This window comes from Mustela nivalis, assembly GCF_964662115.1.
Source record: "Mustela nivalis genome assembly, chromosome: 9".
In the NCBI taxonomy this organism is placed as follows: Eukaryota; Metazoa; Chordata; class Mammalia; order Carnivora; family Mustelidae; genus Mustela; species Mustela nivalis.
The window spans coordinates 53,591,837-53,614,124 of NC_139028.1; the positions used below are offsets into that span (position 1 = coordinate 53,591,837).

The 22,288-nt window shown below is 37.4% G+C and overlaps 1 protein-coding gene across 22 annotated transcripts in view; it reads left to right on the top strand.

The window, feature by feature from the left end:
* Positions 1-22,288, top strand: part of DLG2 (discs large MAGUK scaffold protein 2) — a gene marked incomplete at its 3' end in the record, with an annotated part of 2,041,616 nt that overhangs the window by 1,293,617 nt on the left and 725,711 nt on the right. The gene's annotated exons all lie outside the window — the stretch shown is intronic.

A 22,288-nucleotide genomic window follows, 5' to 3' on the forward strand; every position in this document is an offset into this window, starting at 1 on the left:
GCCTGTTTTTTTGTTTTTTTTTGTTTGTTTGTTTCTTATGCCCTGTGCCGCTCTCAACCCTGTTCTACAATTCAGTCCATTTACCATGCCAGAAAACCAGGGAGTCATCAACACCATCACCATCACCTTCCCCCTCCCAGGGCCCTCACTCATTAACTGATGAAAGCTAATACAGAATTGCATCTCAGAGTGTCCCAACCATCTTCCCTTTTTATATCCTCTCTCTTGACTCTTAAGTATAGATGTACATTATCATTAACATAAGCTATTTGCAGTAGCCACTGGTCTCCCAGACGCCTTCCATCCATTCCAAATGTTTTTGTTGCCAGATTTATCTTAACACTCCGTTCTATTCATATCACTCACCGATTTAAATGACTTAGCAAATCCAAATCATTTAAAGTAGTGCTTCGCTTTAAGAATACTCTGACTTCTAGAGAAGGCAGGTATGTCTGGAAATATTAATGGATGGTCAGTGTTGGATGTTAAATAGTTGTTTATTTTTTAGTAGAAGATTGTTCAAAGCCCTTGGGGTTTTACATCTTTCCAAGGCAGGTAAATTAGGTGCAACGCTGCTTAAATGTGTGTGATGAAATATTTACCAGCATTTCATGAGTCACAAGCTTCCAAACACTAGTTTACAAAATAAAACTTCACTTTCCTAGCAGAGCATTCAAGATGGTCTACATATTGGGCTCAACCTGCTCTACAACCCCATCTCCAGCCACTTCTCTTTTATCTGGTAACAACCAAACTCTTGTGCCCTGGTTCCCTGAAGCCACAGTGCAGTCTCCTGACAAATCTTTCCCCATGCCCTTCCCTTTATTATGACTCTCCCTGTTCCTGTGTTTGATAGCATCACATCCATTATTCAAGGATCATCTCAAACATTATCTTCTTTATTTTTTTATTATTTTTTTTAAGATTTTATTTGTTTATTTGACAGACAGAGATCACAAGTAGGCAGAGAGGCAGGCGGGGGTGGGGGGGGCAGGGAGCAGGCTCCCTGCTGAGCAGAAAGCCAGATGTGGGGTTGTTTAACAAGTAAACAAATACATAAGATTACTTCAGAGAGTGACATATGACTAAAATAAACTAGAGCAGTCTGGTATGGAGGATAGGTTGATGAAAGAGGTGTTTCTTTGGATAAGACACTAGAGTAAGGGAAGGCTCTAATGAAGAGGAGACCCCTGAGTTGATATTTGAAGGATGAAAGATGAAAAGGAGACTGTCTTTATAACAAACTTCAGATGATGTTACAAATTTAAGAATAGCATGTTCGAGGAGTCTAGGGTAGCAACAAGTTTGATATGTTTGTGCAACAGAGAAAGGTTAATATAGAAAAGAGAGGAATGGAGAGTGGAGAGATAGGTAAGTCCAAGTCATATAGGCTTTGAAGACTATAGGAGGGAGTCTTAATTTTATTCAAAATTCAATAAGAAGCCATCGGACATGACACAATCTTAATGTACATAGTAAGGATGAGCTGTGGGGAGGCGATAATGACTGGAGGGAACCTATTTAGAATATCCTGTAGCAGTGTGTGTTTCCAAGGGAGGGATAATGCTGTCTGAACTTCAGTAGCAGCAATGGTGATGATGGTGATCCACTGTATGGATTGAGGTTATATTCTGGATGTAGAACAATAAGATGGATTAAATAGTGTGGGTTTCTTTGTGGTAAAATATGACAAAATGAAGCAGATAAGAAAAATGGAAGAAGTGAAAGATAATTTCCAGTTATTGGATTTCTCTCCTTGGAGTCAAAGCATCTTTGGAATTCGTTAATTATTTGAACTCAAATGGTTACACTCTTTCCCACCTAATGTGACCCTGATTGGTAGACATTCCTTGTCTCTGAGAGTTCCCTTTTTCTTTGCTTCCCTTCTTGACCCTTAGTATCTTTTCCAAACTTTGGATTGATACCGTTTTTTCCTTAGGGAGAATAATATTTTCAACCATCCTGCTGTCCTGAGTGTTCTTGTATTTCTGTTAGGTATCCTTGAATGACTGAGCTTTGGTATTATAAGGGCAATTATAATTTACTTCATTTTTAAGCTGGATATTGGAAGGGTATCTTGATAAAGTCCTCAGATACTGAGCACAAGGCAGTAGGTCATGACTTCTCAAATATGTGATGCTGACCCTCCCCTTCCTTTGTAGCTCTGGCATTGACCCTTCCCTTTACAACTTTCATGAAAAAGGTATTTGTAATATGGTGTTTAAATACATTGAGTGACTGATGATCTTTATCTAGGAAAGTCACTAGATAAAGAGAGTTTGGGTGGGATGCTAAGAAGGAAATAATCACTTGACTTTACTGAAAATTATCTTTATTATTATTATTATTATTTAGAGCATATCGTTCAAGCGTATGGTCTCTTCTTTCTCTCTCCATCCATCTCTTTTCAACTGAACTATGAAATCTTGAGTATATCCCTGGAACACCATTCATTAAATTCATTAGAAATTACCCCCCAAATGAAGGAAAGTTGGTGTAAAAAATTGAGTCCATCTAAAATGGGATCTAGTCTCAATTTCTTAAAATTAAGCTTCAAGTAAAAAAAGAGTACCGCAGGTACATGTCCATTGTTCTTTTGAATCTTTTATTTTAAGAGTTGATACCCTTCTTTTGCTAATTAAATTCCAAGGGGATTTTTGGAAAATAAACAAGCATTTTTCTAAGAGTAATTCTTCTTTTAAACTTCAATTTGATATTGAGGCAGTAATGGGTAAGTTGTATTTTTTATGAATAAACCAGCCACTGGGAACAGATACTCCCTTTATACATTCCACACCAATTGACTAAATTGATGTTGAAATTGATAAGTCATATTTTGTAGAATCTGAAAATGTCCTCTTATCATGTGATGGCTGTGGGTAACATGTCAGCAGTTTGGTATAATATCCATTATCCCATCACTAAAATTACCGTATTGTTGACCCCATTTTAACATTAGCCTTGACAGAGTGCATGAAGAGTTTCCTAAGCAGTTTCTTGTTGCAAATCAGTCTGTAACTGTATATTGCAAGGATCATGGTTTAATCTTTGCCTCAGCAGAAATCACATAGTGCCAGGCTGTTCAGTGATCTGTCTCTCCCAACTTGGACTCATGCTTAAATCTCACAACTCAGACGAGAGTGAGTGAGTGTGCTCCAGCAGAAAGATGCAAAACTAGAAATCAGGAAATTTACCTGAACTAACTCTGGATTCTGAATCACCTAAGCCAAGTCTCAGAATCTTAGTGCATGTCAGCTGGAGGAAGCTAGACTACATGAAAAACATCATTCATATGTCTCACTGTGTTGACCCTGATTGATTCATGATGGCTGAATAGACAGTGATGCTAAGAAAGATGGTGAGGCTACATCAGAACTGCTTAGAAAAGAGCAGAGTGAAAGTTAGTACAGTTGGCCATGAATAAGAAAGAAAAAAGTGGCAGACTAGAGCTGTCATTTCTTTTATAACCCTGGCATTCAAAGATCCTGTGTACTTTATGTGAATGGCATAACTATAATAAATTATAATAATAGCTATCACTTATGAAACATTTCTTATATACTATCTTAATTGAACTTACCCTTCAAAAAGGATGGGGATATGGGTCATCCTTCTCCCGCTTTATAGATGAGCGAATGGACTTTAGAAGCAGAGGACTAGATTTATGTTTGGGGTTTAGGTCTGACCCCAAAAGGTCACTCCTTTCATTGTGCTGTACTAATTCTTATGTTAGCCTGAATTTGTTGATGTTAACTTGATTTATGAGAAGTTGATAAGTATTAAGTGATCAAAAAACTTAACTTATTTAGGTCACAATAGGACCCAAAAAATAACTGATTATGGTTGTGACTTCTGCAAATATAATAGGTTTGGGAATGACGTAGGAAAAATACAGTTTTATAAATAATTTGCTTACAGCGCTTTTGGGAATTCTATTTAAATATTTATTTATTTATTTATTTATTTATTTTTTTACGGCTTCATCATTTTGTAATATGGATAAATGTGTGAAAAACTAGAATGGGAAAACTTTCTAACTTCCTTTGAATTTTGAAAGGACAATTGATGGCTTAAGGGTAATGCCCTCTCTCACGCTCAGAATCCATTGTAGCTGCTGCAGTTTTCCACCCAAGAGACAAATCTGTTGCTTAATTAACACAAAGGAGAACATCCAATAAGTTTTTAATAAATACTTGCTGAATAAAGAATTACAGCATTGCATCCCTAAGTTTTATTTCTCATTTCTGCAATAGGGAACAAAGGATGTTCTTCAAAGAACAAGCTCAATTTGCCCTTTTTAATGTATGCATGATAGCTTTAAGACATAAACCCATACTATTTAGTTAATTCAAAGCAAAGTGCGGGGCGCCTGGGTGGCTCAGTGGGGTAAGCCACTGCCTTTGGCTCAGGTCATGATCTCAGGGTCCTGGGATCGAGTCTCGCATCGGGCTCTCTGCTCAGCAAGGAGCCTGCTTCCCTCTCTCTCTCTGCCTGCCTCTCTGCCTACTTGTGATTTCTCTCTGTCAAATAAATAAATGGAAAATCTTTAAAAAAAAAAAAAAAAGCAAAGTGCTTGTTTAGCAAGATAAACACAGACCAGATTATAGACGATTAGGTAGGTAGCTGTGATTTCCAGTCCTGTTCTCTATTAGAAATTCCCTCCTATTGGGTACAGCTTACATCACAAGATGAATTATATCAAAATTATCTTCCCTGTACCCTTTATGACCTAACCTGCTATACGGGTACTGCTATGTGCATATTCTTTTCCTGGTGGTGGTAATGATGACACAAGAGGCTTGTATGCTCCTTCCCCCTACCCCCTCCCGGAACATGTAGCTATTGCGTGATGGGAGAAATTTGGCTTGTCTTTCAGACAATGGTTTTTAAATTAGGTGTGATTATTTCTGATGAGTTCTAGATTGTCCACATAATCATCTCTTCATTTCAGCAACAGCTGAGCTTAGCTTCTCTTACTGGAACACTCCTTACAGATATTCCTCAACTGACAATGGGACTAAGTCCTGATAAACCCATTGTAAGTTGAAAATATCAAAATTGGAAAAGGCATTTAATACCTCTAACCTACGGAGCATTATAGCATAGCCTCCCCTACCTCAGAACATTTAGGTTAGTTAGATGGCAAAACCATCGAACACAAAGGTTACTTCGTAATAAAATGTTAAATGTGTCATGTAATTTGTTGAGTACTGTACTGAAAGTGAAAAACGGCATGATTGTGTGTCTGCAGAATGGTTGTAAGTGTCTTGCTTGTCTACCTTCATGATCCCAGGGCTGGTGGGGAGCCTCAGTTTGCCGTGCTGCCCAGCAGCATAAGAGGGGCTCATCCAACATATCGGTAGCCCTGGAGAAGATCAAAATTCAAAGTACAGTGTTTACTGAAAGTGTATCACTTTCACTCTTTTGTAAAGTCAAAAAAAAAAAAAAACCATAAGACAAACTGTCTGAGTTAGGGACAGTCTGCATATGCAACTATTTTGCCCTTTGGCCTTTATGATATTTTAAAACTACAATTTCAAGTAAGGTATATTGGCCTTCTGTCTTACATTTCTTAGATTCTAGGAGAATTTAGAGCTCGATATTGGATTGATGACTAAATCTTCCCACAAAGATATTACCTGGACTATTGGAACAGTGTTTAAATTGGCTTTCTGCCTCCAATGCACCACAAAATTCATCCACCTCAAGCTGCCAGAATATTCCAGGACCCCTTCCTCCCACAGAATGCCTTTTCATACCTTTCCTGCTTCAAGCCCTTCAGTGGCTATACCCAGCTTATGGGGTATAGTCCAAATCCCTTAGGATAACAGAAAAGCCCTACCCACCCCAAACTCAGTGACCAGCCTGGTTTTTACCCCATCCTCAGAAGAAGAAAGTTTTATGCTGGGTAAGTTTGAAGAAAAAAACTGGGCATGCTCAGCTCACTCTTTCCTCTTGGGAGCCTACCAGCTAGTCTGAGCTTTGCAATCTCTTTTCACTGTAAGATAAGCTTAGCAAGCCAGGCTCTACCTCTGCAGAAGCTGGCAGTTTGGGATGGGGAGTAAATCTAGTTCAAGATATCAGCAAGCCCATTTGACAGTCTACCATAGCCATTTCCTCCAATGTAGCTTTTATCAGTAATAAATCTGATTTTTAAAAAAATCTCTATCAGAATCTGACACCTCTATCCAATCTGGTTTTAGTTTTAAGATTAAAAAAAAAAGTCCTTATTTATTGAGGTCCTTAGACTTGATAGAGAGTGAGAATTTAGAAATAAGTAAGTGCATAGTGTACTCAAAATGCAACCCGTTTTTTCTCCAGGATGATAATACACTTGGGACAGGGAAAGGAGAAGAAACTGGGGTAAAAGATGCACAAATGCATTTCACTGGAGAAGTTGTCTCTACTCTAAACCGTAGGAGTGAAGAATACTGCCTCATGTGTTTTGATTCTGAGCCTGGGAAATCCTTTCCTTCCTTGTTCTTCTGCAGAATTCTGGCCACCCTGCACATGCAGCTTCAGTGGCATTTCTTTTCGTCCAGACTTTTCCTTGGTCTACTTACTCCTCACCCACCCCTTGACCCCCAACTAATTTGCTGCTGCTTTCCATTACACTCCATATTCCTTCTATCGTAGTGTATGAGGTCAGTTTCATGAAATGATTAGCCAGCTGTGATATCCTCGAGGGTAAGAGCAGTACTGTGCTTCACAGTACCTAATAAGGAGTTTAGAAACTTGTGGGCGCTTAATAGATTCGATGTTTTCTAAAATACTTTAGGAAAAGGAAACTGAGATTCCTGGGTGGCTCAGTCTGTTGAACATCCCACTCTTGATTTCAGCTCAGTTCACAATTTCAAGGTTGTGAGATTGAGCCCTGCGTCCGGCCCTGCCCTGGGCATGGAGTCTACTTAAGATTCTCTCTCTCCTTTTGCTCTTCCCCACCTTCTCTAAGAAAATAAATAAATAAGGAAAGAAAGAAAGAAAGAAAGAAAGAAAGAAAGAAAGAAAGAAAGAAGAAAAGAAAAGCAAGGAAAAGAAAAAGAAGAAATAAAAAGGAAACTAAGTGAAGATAACTTACTTCAATGACTGCCTCTTAGGTGCTACAAACTAGGTTATACATGTAGCCATAGCCTCCTCTAACCTGAACAATGACCATGAAAGATTAAAGATACTATTCCCATTTTACAGATTAAGAGAAGGGTTCATAGATGTTTGCTTAAATATCTGTAGAATTGATATTTAAGCCCAAGTTCACCTGTTGTTCTTAGATGGACCTTTGTATCTCCCAGATCTTTGGGTCATCTCTAGATTTTTTAGATTATAAATCAAAGATAAAGGTCATTGGGTCATTACATGAGGAGAAACCTCACACTTAAGTATATTTTAGCCTTGTTTAATAAGTTTTTAAATAGGTAAATGGGGACTCTAAGTTCAGAGACTAGCATTTTAACACTGACTTTTTAATGTTTTCAATGAAAGGACCATATGTCCCATATTATTTAGGATGTATAATGTAAATTATACTACACAGGAATGGATAGCCAAGAAGTCAGACCACATGTCAGTCAAGATATTGAAAGATTCATGCATTGACTGTTTAGTCTAATTTGGCAATATTCATTCTTTTTTCCCTGACTTTACTCATTCTGCATTATCTTGACCATAATTTTTACCTTCACCTTATGTCTGATTGGGTTTATTTCTTTAATTTCATCTATTTTAACTCACTCAGCTGACTTCCCATAATTTTAGTCAATGTTTAGTTGTATATGATACAATCTACCTCATCTTCAAAAAACTCAGAATAAATTATAAGGAATTTTGATATTTTCCTGACACATCCACTAAACTGGTTGTTCACAAACTTTTTAAAATGATGAAACAGTAATAACATATACACTGAATGCTAACTATGTGCCAAGTATCCTGCTAAGTGCTATGTATTCATTCTTTCTAGAAATCTTCACAACTATTTGGGTAAAGTCACTCAGTCTTTCCCGTTTTTAGATGAGACAACAAAACTTCAGAGAGGATTTAAGCAACTTACCCATGACAACACCGAGAGAGTAGCAGTGATAGCATTCAAGCCTTTGCTGATTCACTCTCAAACCTTGCATTTCTACCACTATGTATCAAAAGCATAATTTCCCACTTTCTGGAAGCTAAGCATTGTCTTTGGAGAGCAAAAGAATTGATTTTCATTTTGTCTCTACAATTATCAAGCTTGGAGAGCTTAGATACATTACACGGTCTCTCTACCATTTCCTTTGCTTGTCTGGTCTGTAGACAACATGCCCATCTCATGGGGTCCTTTATTAAAAGACCTAGTACATAAGGGGCTTAGTGCTGTACCTGGTATTTGGGCAATGTCCAATAAAGGCTAAATGCCTTTTTCTTTCCCTTACACAGAAAAATAATGACCCCTTAGTATTTCCAAATCTTTTCTATATTTTTTATTTGAGCCCCCAAGATCCCTATCATAACAGGGATTATTGCCTCTGTTTTACAACAGAAGATAAAGGTTCAGAAATGTCACCAAGCTGAGTATCAGCCACACGCACCTTGTAAGGAACAGAGCAAGGGCTCCATGCTTCTCACTCCTTTTTTACGCCCAAGTATTTACTTCTCAGGAAGAAAAAGACAGAAAGCAGAGGATGTCAACAAAATCTAAAAGACCCTTCTAGGAAAATACATTCTGGGAAAAAAAAAATATTTGATCAATATTCTATCCCTCCTTTCCCTGAGAGGCAAAAATGAAGAAGTAATTCTGTCAGGAAGGAAGAGTAGAATCTATTAGGAAGATTGCCCCTTTGCTCAGTGAAGGCCGTGATCTGAGTTGACATCTAATTGTATTTGCTTATTTCAGAGCTGCAGATACTCAGCCTTTAGTGAGGACTGTTTTGCAATAGGTTAGAAGCTGCACTGAGTATTACTAGAATGAGTCGACTTCATTCCTGAGAGTAATCCTTCTGGTCCTGACTAATGGACCATTATAACATACATTGCTGTCTTAGGGATCTGGTTACTACTCCCTCTGGCAAAAGGCACCTGAAAAGAGACTTTCTTCCTTTTATCACCACACAGTCCCCTAAAATACTTAAAACACATAGCAAGAGTTAGAAATAGTTGATGCAACCTGCTCTTAATCGTACAATTTGCATTTAGGCTTTTGGAACTATTCCCCACCCCGTTCTCGTGATGCAGGTGAGACAATCATATGGAGATGGATTGCGTCCCATACTCATCTAGGGTCCTCACCTCCCTTCTCCTTTCGGAATTGGGAGGCTTGGGAATAACATTAAAAGATTGTTTGTCAGTCTGGATCTTGGGGTAAAGCCTCACCTATTTAGAAGGATAACGTGTTCTGGCTCTCTCTCTGGACCTAGACCCATAAAGTTTCCTTTTACTCGTACTAAGAGACCAAGTGACCCACATGCCCCATAGCTGGGAGGCAGAACCCATTTTTCTCTCTCCATGGCACAAAAAGCGCAAATCACAATTACTTATTTGATCTCCCACTATTGGTGTTCTAGTGGGGTTTTTCTGCATTGAAAAACATAGGTCAGTAATGGCCAAGATTTGGTTGATTCTTGTAATTGTCCCTCATTCTCTCACAATACCTCAGGCCAATATTAATTCCAAGTTCGTGGCTTTACTGCAGAAGTAGTATTACCTAATGACTGTGCTTTTATCTCCCATTTCTGAAAGGGAGACTCTTTTGTTATGTTTGAAAGAATTTAAAAATGAGGAACCCAAGTTTTAGCTTTTTAATTAGATGTAATGATTAGAAAATTTTCATCACAGCAGTTTTCCTTTCATTATAAAAGGAAAATTGACAGATTTTGTTCAGTTAGTGTTCACTGCAATGTTTTTTAAAGGAGATTTTTACTGAGTGAAGGGATATAAAAAGCATATGCTTTTTTATATTTTTATGGGGAGAGACCCCTGATTGAAAGGAATTATGAAGCCCACAAAACATTATATTTCTGTGCCTTAGTAATATTTAATCTCAGTGCATTAGAAAAGCTTCATCCCAGTATAAATGTTTGTGATCTCTGTGTGAAGTGACCTTTGATCACACCAGCACAGTTCAGTGAAATCAAATTTGCAAGGCTTATTATGGTGGAATCCATTATTTGTGCTAATGGCCAGTCTTTCAACTTTGGAATACTTCACATGTCACTGTCTTGGCTTCATAGTGTAATTTCAAATGACTTAGTTTAATTTGGGGTTTGCTATTGATACATTAACATTCTATGTGCAACTTCATTTTGGGCGAATAGGCCTGGAGTTCATGAGCACTAGGATAAATGCTTTTGATCACTCTGAGACCGGAGTTTAGCTTTTGTTCTAGCCCAGAACAACCTGACTTTTGAAAATAAAGCCTAGCTGAACTCCATGCATCTGTGGTACGTACCTCTGAATCATTTAACAAATGACTATGAATTTTCTTTGAATAATACTCTATCCTCTCAGCTCTTTATTACCTAAAGCTGCCCACCAGAAGTTTATTCCCCTCACCTCAGAGGCCTTCTCTATTTTCTCCTTCCTGGTAGCATTAATAATATTAATGATAATGATAATAACATTGCTAATACACTTACATTTGTTGTTATTTACTTGAATTCTAATGTGCAAAGAAATGGTAAGCAATCCATTCAGTCTTCACAGTAGGCCTGCAAGTTTACAAACATTACTATTAATTATTATTATTCCCGAGTTACACAGGAGAAAGCGGAGACATGGTAAAGTTAACTAAATTTCCCAAATTCACACAGTACATAGTTAATGGAGCAGACGCACCAAACCATTCAACTTCCTGCAGCAAGACTTTCTGTTAATTGTTGTTGTTCCCTGCCTACAAGCTTGGCTAGAATCAAGAACTCTCTCCCCTTACCTCCCTCCCTTCCTGCCTGCCTTTCTCCCCTTTCTCCTCTTTCTTTTCTTTCTTCTAGCTATCTATTTTTATATCAAACTCCATTCCTTTTGCTTTTTCATCTCGTGCTTGCCCCTTCCCTGCCCTAATAATCTGGGCTCATCTCTCCCTAGCTCTCACCTGATCCCAGTCTTTTCATCACTTTACTTGGAAGCCTCAGAGTCATCAGGGATGCCATCCTCTCCTTCCATGTGAAATAGATCAATAAGCTCTTTCTTCAGGGGTGTGGTGTGTGTGTGTAAGAGAGGGAGAGCTGGAGGGGAGGGAGGGAGAGAGGGAGGTGGGGAGGGAGAGAGAGGCAAAGGAGAGAGAAACAGAAAGGAAAGGGATGGAGGAGGCAACAGGGAAAGGCAGCAAGAGAGACAGAGAGTCTTATTCAAGCACCGAGTAAAGTATGTAGTTGGTCCCCGGAGGAGATCTGCTGATGAGGAGGAAGGAAAAGGGAGGACAGACTCTCAGGGAGCTTCATTGTAGGGCTATTTTGATATTTTGAGTTGAGACAGAAATGGATCTATGACAATTCTATGATGTTAACTGTGCAAGAGTATCCCTAAAGCCACCAGCTAGACCCGGCCCTACCACTGTCTAACTGCATAATCCTTGGCCCATTCCAGTCATCTGGGTCTCAGCTTCCTGTCTGTAAAGTGGATAAAGCCATCCGAGACTCATTCGGATTTTTTAAGAATTGATGAGATACGTACACAATGATGAAAATACAGTGGCGATTAGGTTCTCAAGGTGCTTACAAACTAGTGAGATAATAAACATAGGACATATGGATAGAACTTTGTGCTACATAAAAACAAAAATAGGTATAATTGAAGAAAGATATTAGCTACTGATTGTTTATTGAGCATTATTTCTTGCTGGTCCCATGAACTCACTATTCAATCCTCACGATGACCATATAACATACATGCCATTATCAAACCTATTTTAGGAAACTGAAGACTAGGGTGTAGAGAAACGTGATCAAGTTCACATAATTAAAAAAAGAGACCAAGATCTTGTACCCTGAACCATGCTCACTGCTTTGGTGTAGAGATAAGAAAGTATAGGCATTACTTGCAGAGGAAAAAGTCCTTCAACCTCCGGCTCTGTGCTGCCAGTAGGGAAGTTGGAACGTCACAAAGCCCACCAACACAGCTCCTCTCCTCAGTGACAGCTTTACCTCTGGACAGTGTGCCCTGTCCTCTTCCTCATGGGCCAGCCACACATAGGTCATTCAAAAAAAAAAAAAAAATGAGTAACAATGCTGTAGGGATCTTGCCTGTCAAACCTTTGGAAAACAAAGATGTAATAGGCATGCTGAAGGTGCCATTAACTTTTATTTCTGTTTCCAATTGAGATGCTTCTGCCTGGCCATACTTAGGCAGCATGGAAATAAATGATAACTTTAATCGGGCATCCTTATAAGTTCTTTCATGTTCTAGTTAGCAGTTCTGCAATGCCTACATTAAAATCAGATTATCCTCACCTGTCATGTGACTGCTTCTTTCCAGACTTTTTACTAGAGTGGACTACAGGGCTAAGAATACCATAAAAGCAAATTCACTCAGGGGAATTATTGATTTTTTTTTTTCTGTCTTGCATTCCTATTTCAACATGAAAAGCCCTAATCGCCTCCCTCCTATATTTCATATGTTGTACATTTTCAAAAGCATCAGAGTGCAGCATTACTGGAAGCTACTATGAGGCCCTGAGCACCTCAGACCTTGAAATGCAGTTAGGTATTTTCTACTGTTGCATAGACTGCAAAGACAAAATGCTTTGGGAAACTTCGAAGGGAGGGACGGAAAGCCATCTCAGAAGGTAAGAACATGGTGATGGCAATCAAATTAATATAGGCTATCAAAAAGACCTGAGCATGGAAATCCAAGTTCAAGTCTTAACATCTACCATTTATTGCTGGTTGATCCCTGTGCCTATCATTTAGCCATTCCCTGTGTCTGTTAGCTTAGTTTAGAAATGGGAGTGCTACTTGTGTCTGCACATACTCCACCTGGTTTTTGTGATAGTCAAATCCATTCATTTATTCAACAATGTTCAGTGAGCACCTATCTCGTGCTAGACAGTGTGTACATACAGTTGATACAATGATAAACAGAAGGACTCTTTTCAGTCTATAAGGGGGTCCTTCAGTGAGAAGTCCAGCAAAAATCTAAAAGTCACAAAGAGATTTATAAACTTGATTCCATGAAAAGCTATGACAAGATGTCCTGATAGGGTCAGGAGCAGTGGGGTTCTCAACTAGACAGATTTGCATCCCCCCAGGGGACATTTGGCAATGTCTGGAGATCTATTTGGGTGTTACTACTGGGGGAAGGGAGTGTTACCGGCATCTAGCAAGTAGGGGACAGAGAAGCTGCTGAGCCTCCTACAGTGCACAGTGGGACTGAGATTTGAAAACTAAGTGGGAGAGAATTCTGGGGAAGAGGTGGGAGAATATTTGAGGCAAAGTAACATTTGCATAGGAACTGACATGACAATGAGCTCCATCATATCCTACGTACTGGAAGCAGCCCTGTGGGGCTGCAGCACAGAGAGGGGAGAAAGGGCACCTGATGACATCAGTGACAGGCAAGGTTAGAGCCAGTCAGTCCTGGGGTCGTAATAAAGTGGATATTGGGGGTTCCTGCGATGAATGCATGTAGCTTAAACAACCAAATGGAAGGAGCTGGGATTTCCTGAATAAGGAAATGAAAGCAACACAGATTTGAGGGGGCGGAAGGAGAATAAGAGCTCAGATCTTGAAGGCAGTAAGTCTGAGATGTCTGTGAGATACTTGGGTGGAGATGACCAGCAGGCAGCAGAATATGCAGTTCAAGAGAGGTATCTGGGCCAAGAATATAAATGAGGAAGCCATTGATGTACTAACATTTTTTTTTTTAACCTAAGCTCTAGGCCCAACATGGGCCTTGAACTCACAACCCCAAGATTGAGTTGCTTGCTCTACCTACTTAGCCAGCCAGGTACCCCTAATGTAGTCGCATTTATTTATTTATATATATATTTTTTTTACTTAAAAAATTTATTGTATTATGTTAATTACCATACAGTACATCATTAGGTTTTGATGTAGTGTTCCAAGATTCATTGTTTACGTACAACACCCAGGGCTCCATGTAGTATGTGCCCTCCTTAACACCCACCACCAGGCTCACCCATCCCACCCCCCAAACCCTCAGTTTGTTTCTCAGAGTTCATAGTCTCTCATGGTTTGTTTCCCTCTCCAATTTCTCCCACTTCATTTTTCCTTTCTTTCTTCTAATGTCCTCCATGCTATTCCCTGTGTTCTACAAGTAAGTGAGACCATATAATAATTGACTCTCTCTACTTGACTTATTTCACTGAGCATAATCTCCTCCAGTCCCCTCCATCTTGATGCGAAAGTTGTATTTATATGAGTGAATAAAGAGAGGGTAAAAAGTAAAGGGGAAGAGACTTCCTAGCTGTGAATGTGCTTTGTCAGCAAATTTGTTCTCTATAAATATAAGGATTTCGTGTCATTAAGGGCAATACTTTTCACATCTCTTCACTTGTTTAACAAACCATTGCCAGTCCTCATTATATGCTATATGCTATTGCTGTGTGCAAGGGCCTAGGAATAAACAGATGAATAAGAATGGCACTTGCCCTCAAAAAGAGTCAAGAAAGCAAGTGGAGAAAGGATCTTAAACTCTTAATACTGACCTATCAATGAGTTCATGTAGCTTTCCTTCTGTCAGGAGAGTCTAGAGAAGAGGTGAGGGCTCTGGAAAGAGAAAAAGATGAGGAAAACAAATTTGATCTGTCTCATAGTTCTGTCCAGGTGAACCCTGCCCTCAGTCCCATCCTGAGGGTTAATGAGCTCTGATCTAGTATTCGATAGAACGATGGTCAAAGGAGACCTAGTGTCCTGTTTGTTCCACTCATCTTCTTTGGGATCACTCGCTTTCTCTCCCTTTAAGTACTGGACTTGAGTTTTCAAAGATCAGCAGAGAGTAGGGAATAGTACTCTATGACCATGATTTCCATCTCAACGCCTCTGAAGTACAACTGACTGACAAACTGAATATATAGCACACTTCTCTGCTGTATGAATTTTTATATACTACTGTCCATTTCATGCCCTCTGGAACCCTGAAGCATACAGGAGAAGTCCATTTGCCCTTTTACTCTGGTACAGTCATGTGAGTCTTGCCCCATCAAAAAAGACATGTCATTCCCTCTTACATAATGCAAAAATGGGACACCTGTGAATTTTTGATAATAAGAACGATGGCCAAATTCACCATATATCTTTGAAAATACAAAAGAACATGGTAAATATACCAACATACGCTTTCTGAAGTTTTAGTATGCTTTCATCTAGTTTAGGGTTCATTAGTAATACTATCAAGCAAACACAGAAAGAGCCCATCCTATCCCAGGCACTGTGCTGAGTGAACATTTGCTTCTCTTCTCTGAAACTATAGTTTAGTGGGGAACATAGAAGGAAAAAGTGAATAGGGGTGCCTGTTGGCTCAGCCAGTTAAGCATCTGATACTTGATTTTGGTCTCAGCGTTGTGAGATCAAGCCCTGAATCAGGCTCCACACTAGGCATGGAGCCTGCTTAAGATTCTCTCTTCCCCTCAGTCCCTCCCCCCTTAAATAATTAAACAAGAAGATAAATAAATAAACAGTGAATAAACAAATATATTTTAAATTAAGATGGGAATGGTGCCGAAGCAATCAGGTTTCAGGGAGAAAGAGCTTTAGGAAGATACATACTTTAGACTATGGTGTGGTGATAGGGAAGGTGAATCTGCAATTACCTAAATATTTCTTGATCACTGGTCAGATGGAGTCAACAGGTATGAATTTATTGTAGATCTTACTTACTACCTACTTATTATTTCTTACTTGCTAAATATATGAATAAATTGAAATGAAATTTATTAACTTTATAAACACTAATGTACCTGGTTCTGCTCCAAATATTTACAAATATTAACTCACTCAATCCTAAAAGTACTGTTATAATCTCCATTTTATAAATGAGAAACTGAAGCAAAAAAAAAATCAAGTAATTGTCCAAGGTAACATAGCTGGTAAGTGGTGAAGCAGGTTACGTTAGTGAGTGTGGTATTTTCATGGGGATGTGAAGGATGCTGCAAGGGAAAGTAGTTTTTAAGAAGGAAAACCGTAAATTTCTATTCTTACAATATTAATATCAGTTATAATGTCACTGTTACAATGATGTAAGCTCTGAACTTTAAATGTGACAGGGAAGCCAGAAATTTTAAGATGGAGGATCCTACTCTTTAGAGAGCTTACTGTCTTACTAGAGAAAGATTATCAGCAGGCATGACATAATACATAATTCAAAATTACATGGGATATCTTTGCTAAATTTAAGGTCATATTTTTAAGTGCTTATTTTGGGAGGAAAATGGGATTGCTAAGGATTAAAATATATTCACATATCACTGAATTACAGCTCTGAAAGACAGAAGAGATAGTTGAATCTAAGCTTTTCATTTTATAAATGAATAATTGAAGTTTGTCAAAGCAAAATAACCAAACCAAGATCTTGCAGCTAATTAGGGCAAGAATCATAACCAAGAGTAATACCCTGGATATGAAATCTCAGCTCTTTTTCCCTGGTTAAATTATCCATATATTTTGTTTCCCTTCCTACTAGAAAGTCATTGCTTTCTAATCCTGTCCCCTTCTGTGGGAGGTGGATCAAACTGTAGTTTAACGTTAAATGGTGACAGAGATTGTCACATGGGATAAAACCCAAGAGAGTGAGACTTTATGCTGGTTTTTCTAGCAACTTTAAAAGAATTTAAAAAAAAATAGCTTCAGTGAGGTATAATTAATATCCAATTATTTGAAGATATTTAAGACATACATCTTGATAACTTTTGACTTATGAAACCATCCATTCAAGTTAACGAATGTATCCATCACCCTCAAAACTTTCCTCCTGCCCCCTTGTAATCTCTCTGTCCGTCTCCTTCCCCCCACCTTCCTCACCTCTTCATCCCAGGTTCTCCTTTCTGTCACTGTAGGTTAGTTTGCATCTTCTAGAATTTTATGTAAATGGGATTAAACAATATGTACTCCTTCTGTCTTCTTGGATTTAGCATGACTCTTTTGAAATTCATTCATGTGTTGTATGTACCAATAGTTCGTTTGTTTTTATTCATCTGTTACAATTTGTTTATCCATTCATTTGTTGTTTCAGTGTTTTGGTATTACTAATGAAGCTGCTACAAATATTTGCGTACAAGTCTTTGAATGGACATAAGCTTTCATTTCTCTTGGGTAAATACCTAGGAGTAGAATAGTTTAATTGTATGGTAGGTTTATGTTTAACTTAAAACAAAAATAAACAAGGACAAAAATCACTGTACTGTTTCCAGAGAATTTGCTCTATCCTCATTCCCACCAGCAATGTATGAGAGTTCCAGTCTTCCACATCTTCATTAGCCCTAGGGATGGTCTGGCTTTTTTTTTTTTTTTTTAATATTAGCCATTCTAGTAGGAATATAATGGTATCACATTGTACTTTTAGTTTTTGACATTGAGAAATGACATTGCTCATCTTTTTACATGCTTATTGGATACACGTGTATTTTCATTGTTGAAGTGTCTGTTAAAATATTTTGCTTATTTTTAATTGGCTTGTTTCTTTCCTTATTATGGAGTTTTGAGAGTTCTTTATGTGTTTTAGAAACAAATCCTTTATTAGATATATGGTCCTTAAGTTTTGCCTCCATTCTATGGCTCATCTTGTCCTTATCGTACCAGTGTTTTTTGAAGAACAGAAATTCTGAAATTTGATGATGTCCAGTTTATCAGTTCATTCTTTTATTGCTGTGTTTTCATTATTGTACCTAACCTAAAGCCACAAATATTTTATTCTACTTATTTTTTGATTAATTAGGTTTTACATATAGGTCTGTAATTTAATTTGAGTTAATTTTTAAAGATAGGCATACATCAAAATTCTCAATTTTGTGTATAGATATTCAATTTGTTCCACATTATTTGTTGAAAAGATGACCTTTTCCCCACTGAATTCTCTTTGCACTTTTATTGAATATCAGTTGTTTAAATGTGTGGGTCAGTTCCTGGAGTCTGTTCATTGATATACTTATTTATCTCCGTGCCAATGCCGCATTGCTTTAATTACCTTAAGTTTACAGACCAGAAAACAAGTAGTACTTTTCCTCAAATTGTATTTTTCCTTCTCAGAGTTGTTTTGTCTATTATATATTCTTTGAATTTCTATATAATTTAAGGATAAGCTTGGCAGATTCTCCAGGACAAACAAAGAAGCAAACATACAAATAACATTGCTGAGTTTTTTATTGGGATTATGTTGCATTGAATCTATAAATCAATTTTCAGAATATGATATCTTAACAATATTGAGTATTCTTACCCAGAAACATGGTGTATCTCTGCATTTATATGTCTATAATATCTTGTATTCTGAAATTTTTCTGAAGTTATTTATCAATGCTAAAGTTTGTTTTAGAATCCATGCAATTTTCTACATAGACAGTTATGCCATATAGACAGAAAGACGTTTTTATTTCCACCTTTGAATTTTTATTTCTTGACCTGTGCACTATCTAGAACCTCCCAGATAATGCTGAATAGAAGTAGTAAGAAAAGACATCCTTATCTTGTCCTGAGATTTTTTTTTTTTAAGCCAGGAATGGATATTGAATTTTTTATGTTTTTCTTGCCCCTACTGAGATGATTGTATGTTTGTTTGTTTGTTTGTGTTAAAAGAATATCATAGATTGTATTGAATTGTTTTCAAAGGCTAAACCTATTTGGTCATGATGCATAACTTTTTATATGTTGCCAGATTCAATATGCTAAAATTTTATTTTTGCATATATATATATATATAAAAATTCATGAGGGCACATGGGTATTGGCTTTTGCTGGTAATATCTTCATCTGGTTTGGAACCAGGGTAATCTGGCCCCCCCAAAACAAGTTGGAATTCATTCTTTCATCTTCATTTCTCTGAAAGAGTTTGTATAAATTATTATTTCTTCCTTAAATGCTTGATAGAATTCATCAGCGAAGGCATCTGGGCCTGAAGTTTCTTGGTTATAGGTTTTTAATTACAAATTAAATATCTTCAATAGATACATGGAATGACTATTTATGTTACTTACCTTTTTTGAGTGAGTTTTGGCAGTATATATCTCTTAATGGAATTCCATTTCATCGAAGGTGTCAAGTTTGTTGATATAAAGTTGTTTATGAGATTTTCTTATTGACCCTTTCATAGCTATAAGAACTGTAGTGATTCTACTACGTCTCTCATTCATGATTTTGATAATTTATTTTTCTCATTTAGCCCTCATTAATCTTATGAGAGTATTATCAATTTTATTATCAAAGAACTAGGTGTTAGTTTTATTGATTTTCTTTACTTTCTCTTCCGATCTTTTTTATTTCCTTTCTTTCATTTTTTTTTTTTTGGGGGGTTGCTATATTTTTTCTAGTTGTGAAAAGTGCAAACTGAGATCATTAATTTGAGATCTTTTTTTCCTTTAAATGTAAGTGTTTAGTGGTTTACATGTACTCTTAATTCTGTCTTTAAGGGTATCCAACAAATTTTGATATGTTGTGGTCTTATTTTCATTCACTTCAAAATACACACTGATTTCTTTTTTTATTTTTTATTTTATTTTTTCCTTCGGCCAGTGAGTTATTTATAAGTGGTGGGGTTTTTTGTTGTTGTTTTTTTGTGGGTTTTTTGTTTTGTTTTGTTTTGTTCTTTTTTTGTTTTGGTTTCCAAATATTTTGGGACTTTCCAGAGCTTGTTTTACTTTGATTTCTAACATGATTTCACTGTGGTCAGTGAATTGCTTTGACCTGACTCCCTGTAGATGGATCAAAATTTGACTATAGAAATTGAGATATACAGAAAGTAATTTTAAACATTCTAAGGCCTATAATCTAATTTAGGGTGTGGCAGTGTATTTAGATATGATAGACATATAGCTTAGTGACTGTGTTTAACAGAAAATGGTCATCATTACATATCAGGCATTGTGCTCTTAAGATGAAAATAAGTACACTGTACTTTGTGAGCAGGGGCAAATGCACATTGAAGAGTAGTTGAAAAGAAACAGTCTTGAAATATATTTATCCTTGCATTCTTTGTTGCCAGCACAGTGCTGAGCACATAGTAGAGCTCAATAAATGTTTGTTATCTCAGCCAAGTTGAGCCAAGTCACATATTTGATCAGGTAAGATTCATGTTGTACTCCATTTGGAAGTTGAAAGTAATAGATCACAGAACTTACAACAGTGATTGAGCATGAGTATAAATCATGTTATAGGTACTTAATAAAAACTAACTCATTAAGTAAGTAATATGACCTAAATAAGCAAGCCACCTAAAGCCTCCAAAAGTATACCAATGCACTACTTCAAAAGTGGGGAATAAATAAATGGAAATTACCCCTTCGTGAGGTTTAAGAAGAATTTCACTGAGTTATAGCACACTGATGCTCTGAAAAATTGGTTAGAGCTAAGACTGGTTAGCATTAGGAATAGGAAGCTACTGAGTATGCACTTAAGAGCAGCTTTGGCTCTGGTATAAATCTTACTATTAAGCTCTTTTAGTGTCATGTTCCTTCCAAACCAACCAGTAATGGACTCCAATTTCCCACTCTGCTTTTGTTCTACTTTTCCTTCCCCAGGAATGTCCCCTGTCTATCCCTGCATATCCACATTTTACCCTAACTTCAAGCTTTAACAAAGTGCTGACTCTTCCATGAAGATGCCCTAATTTCCCCCAATGGATGTATTTTTTTCCCCTTTTCCATTGTTTCGTGAATAGTTTTATGCTATCTCTTTTATGGCACTAACCATGTTCTAACTTGGCTTTTTGTTATTTGTGTCATGTATCCTCCCTTTAATTAGACTTAAAGCTCCTGAAAGGCAGATTCAGCTTCTAATATATCCATTTGTCCATAGCACAATCAAAAAGTGTAGCACATGAGAGGTGCTTAATATGTTTATTGGATCAATGAATGAATGATTCTAAGGTCATTTTTTTGTGTAGAGCTCCTACATGTAGACTGCAGGTTATCTATCCTTTTTTCTAAAAAGTAAAGAAAGGAGGATCTTTTGGGACATGTTGCTTAAATGAAAGAATGAAGGGATCTGATGAACGAGAAGCAGAGGAAATACACGGTAGGACAGATAATCCAGCTGGGACTGAAATCATGGTGAATATTGACTCAAGGGATTCAGAAAGGAGTGGCTGGAATTTTGGAGGCTAACTTACCAACTTTATATTTTCTTGTTATTTGCTAAGAAATACAGAACATTTACTAGTGAAAGAATATTTTCTGGAAGTTGTGGGTTGGCTGGTCGACAGTGCATGAGGAAGAAGCATGTGGCTGGGGCAGATGGGGGAGTCTAAGGGCAGGAATGAAGGCAGAGGAGGGACTGTGGGTGTGAGCTGAACAGAAGAACATCATGAATGAGCAAAAGAGAAGGAAGGTTGGTTGAATTGATATTGAAAAACAAACTAATGGCAATAGCCTTATGGTGGGTCTTCCCGAGATATTCAGGAATATCTTTATATTCCTATGTATTCCTAAATAATCTTCCTACAAATTAGTCCAGGTAAAACTTTGGAAGATCAATTCTACTTCCAATTCTTTCAATAAAAATTGAAAAATAATTGAGATAAAAGGCCCTCAGCCTTTGAGATTTTCACACCACAAGGTCATTATCATGAACTAATCTGCCATCGCCAAGACAGAAATGCAGAAAAACTAGGTAACCCAAATCATGCACCTCTTCTAAAAATAATACAGCAAAAATCCTTCATTTATGTCGTCAAACTGTTTCCTCTAACTTGTACCTTGTTTTGTACTCCCTAGATTTTCTAGGTTAATTAAAACTACAACTTAATTTTTTTTTATGTTATGTATTGCCCTTAGTTTACCCCCTTACCTCTAGAAATGCTGGAATATATGTTCTCCGTGTTGGCTATGTAACTAGATCTGAGTATAGATTCTTCTGGAACTTCTGAGAACTCAGCACATTCTCTTAAGATGCATTACCCCCTACTGAACAATCCACAGAGACTAGAGGGGGCTAGTAGAGACTCACTTTACTCTGTGAGCTCCTGTCTTAGGTGAAAGAACATTTGGGATATGTCACTATATTCTGTCATCCAGATTTTATTTAGTGCCTTGGACTAGCCTTTTTGATGTTAAAGTGTGTAACCAATTTCTCTGGAATTAACATGTTCCGATTCTGTGCAGACCACTTTCTAGTCCCAAGACTATTTAAAGGCTCGATTCTCCTGACGTTAATGCTGAGAA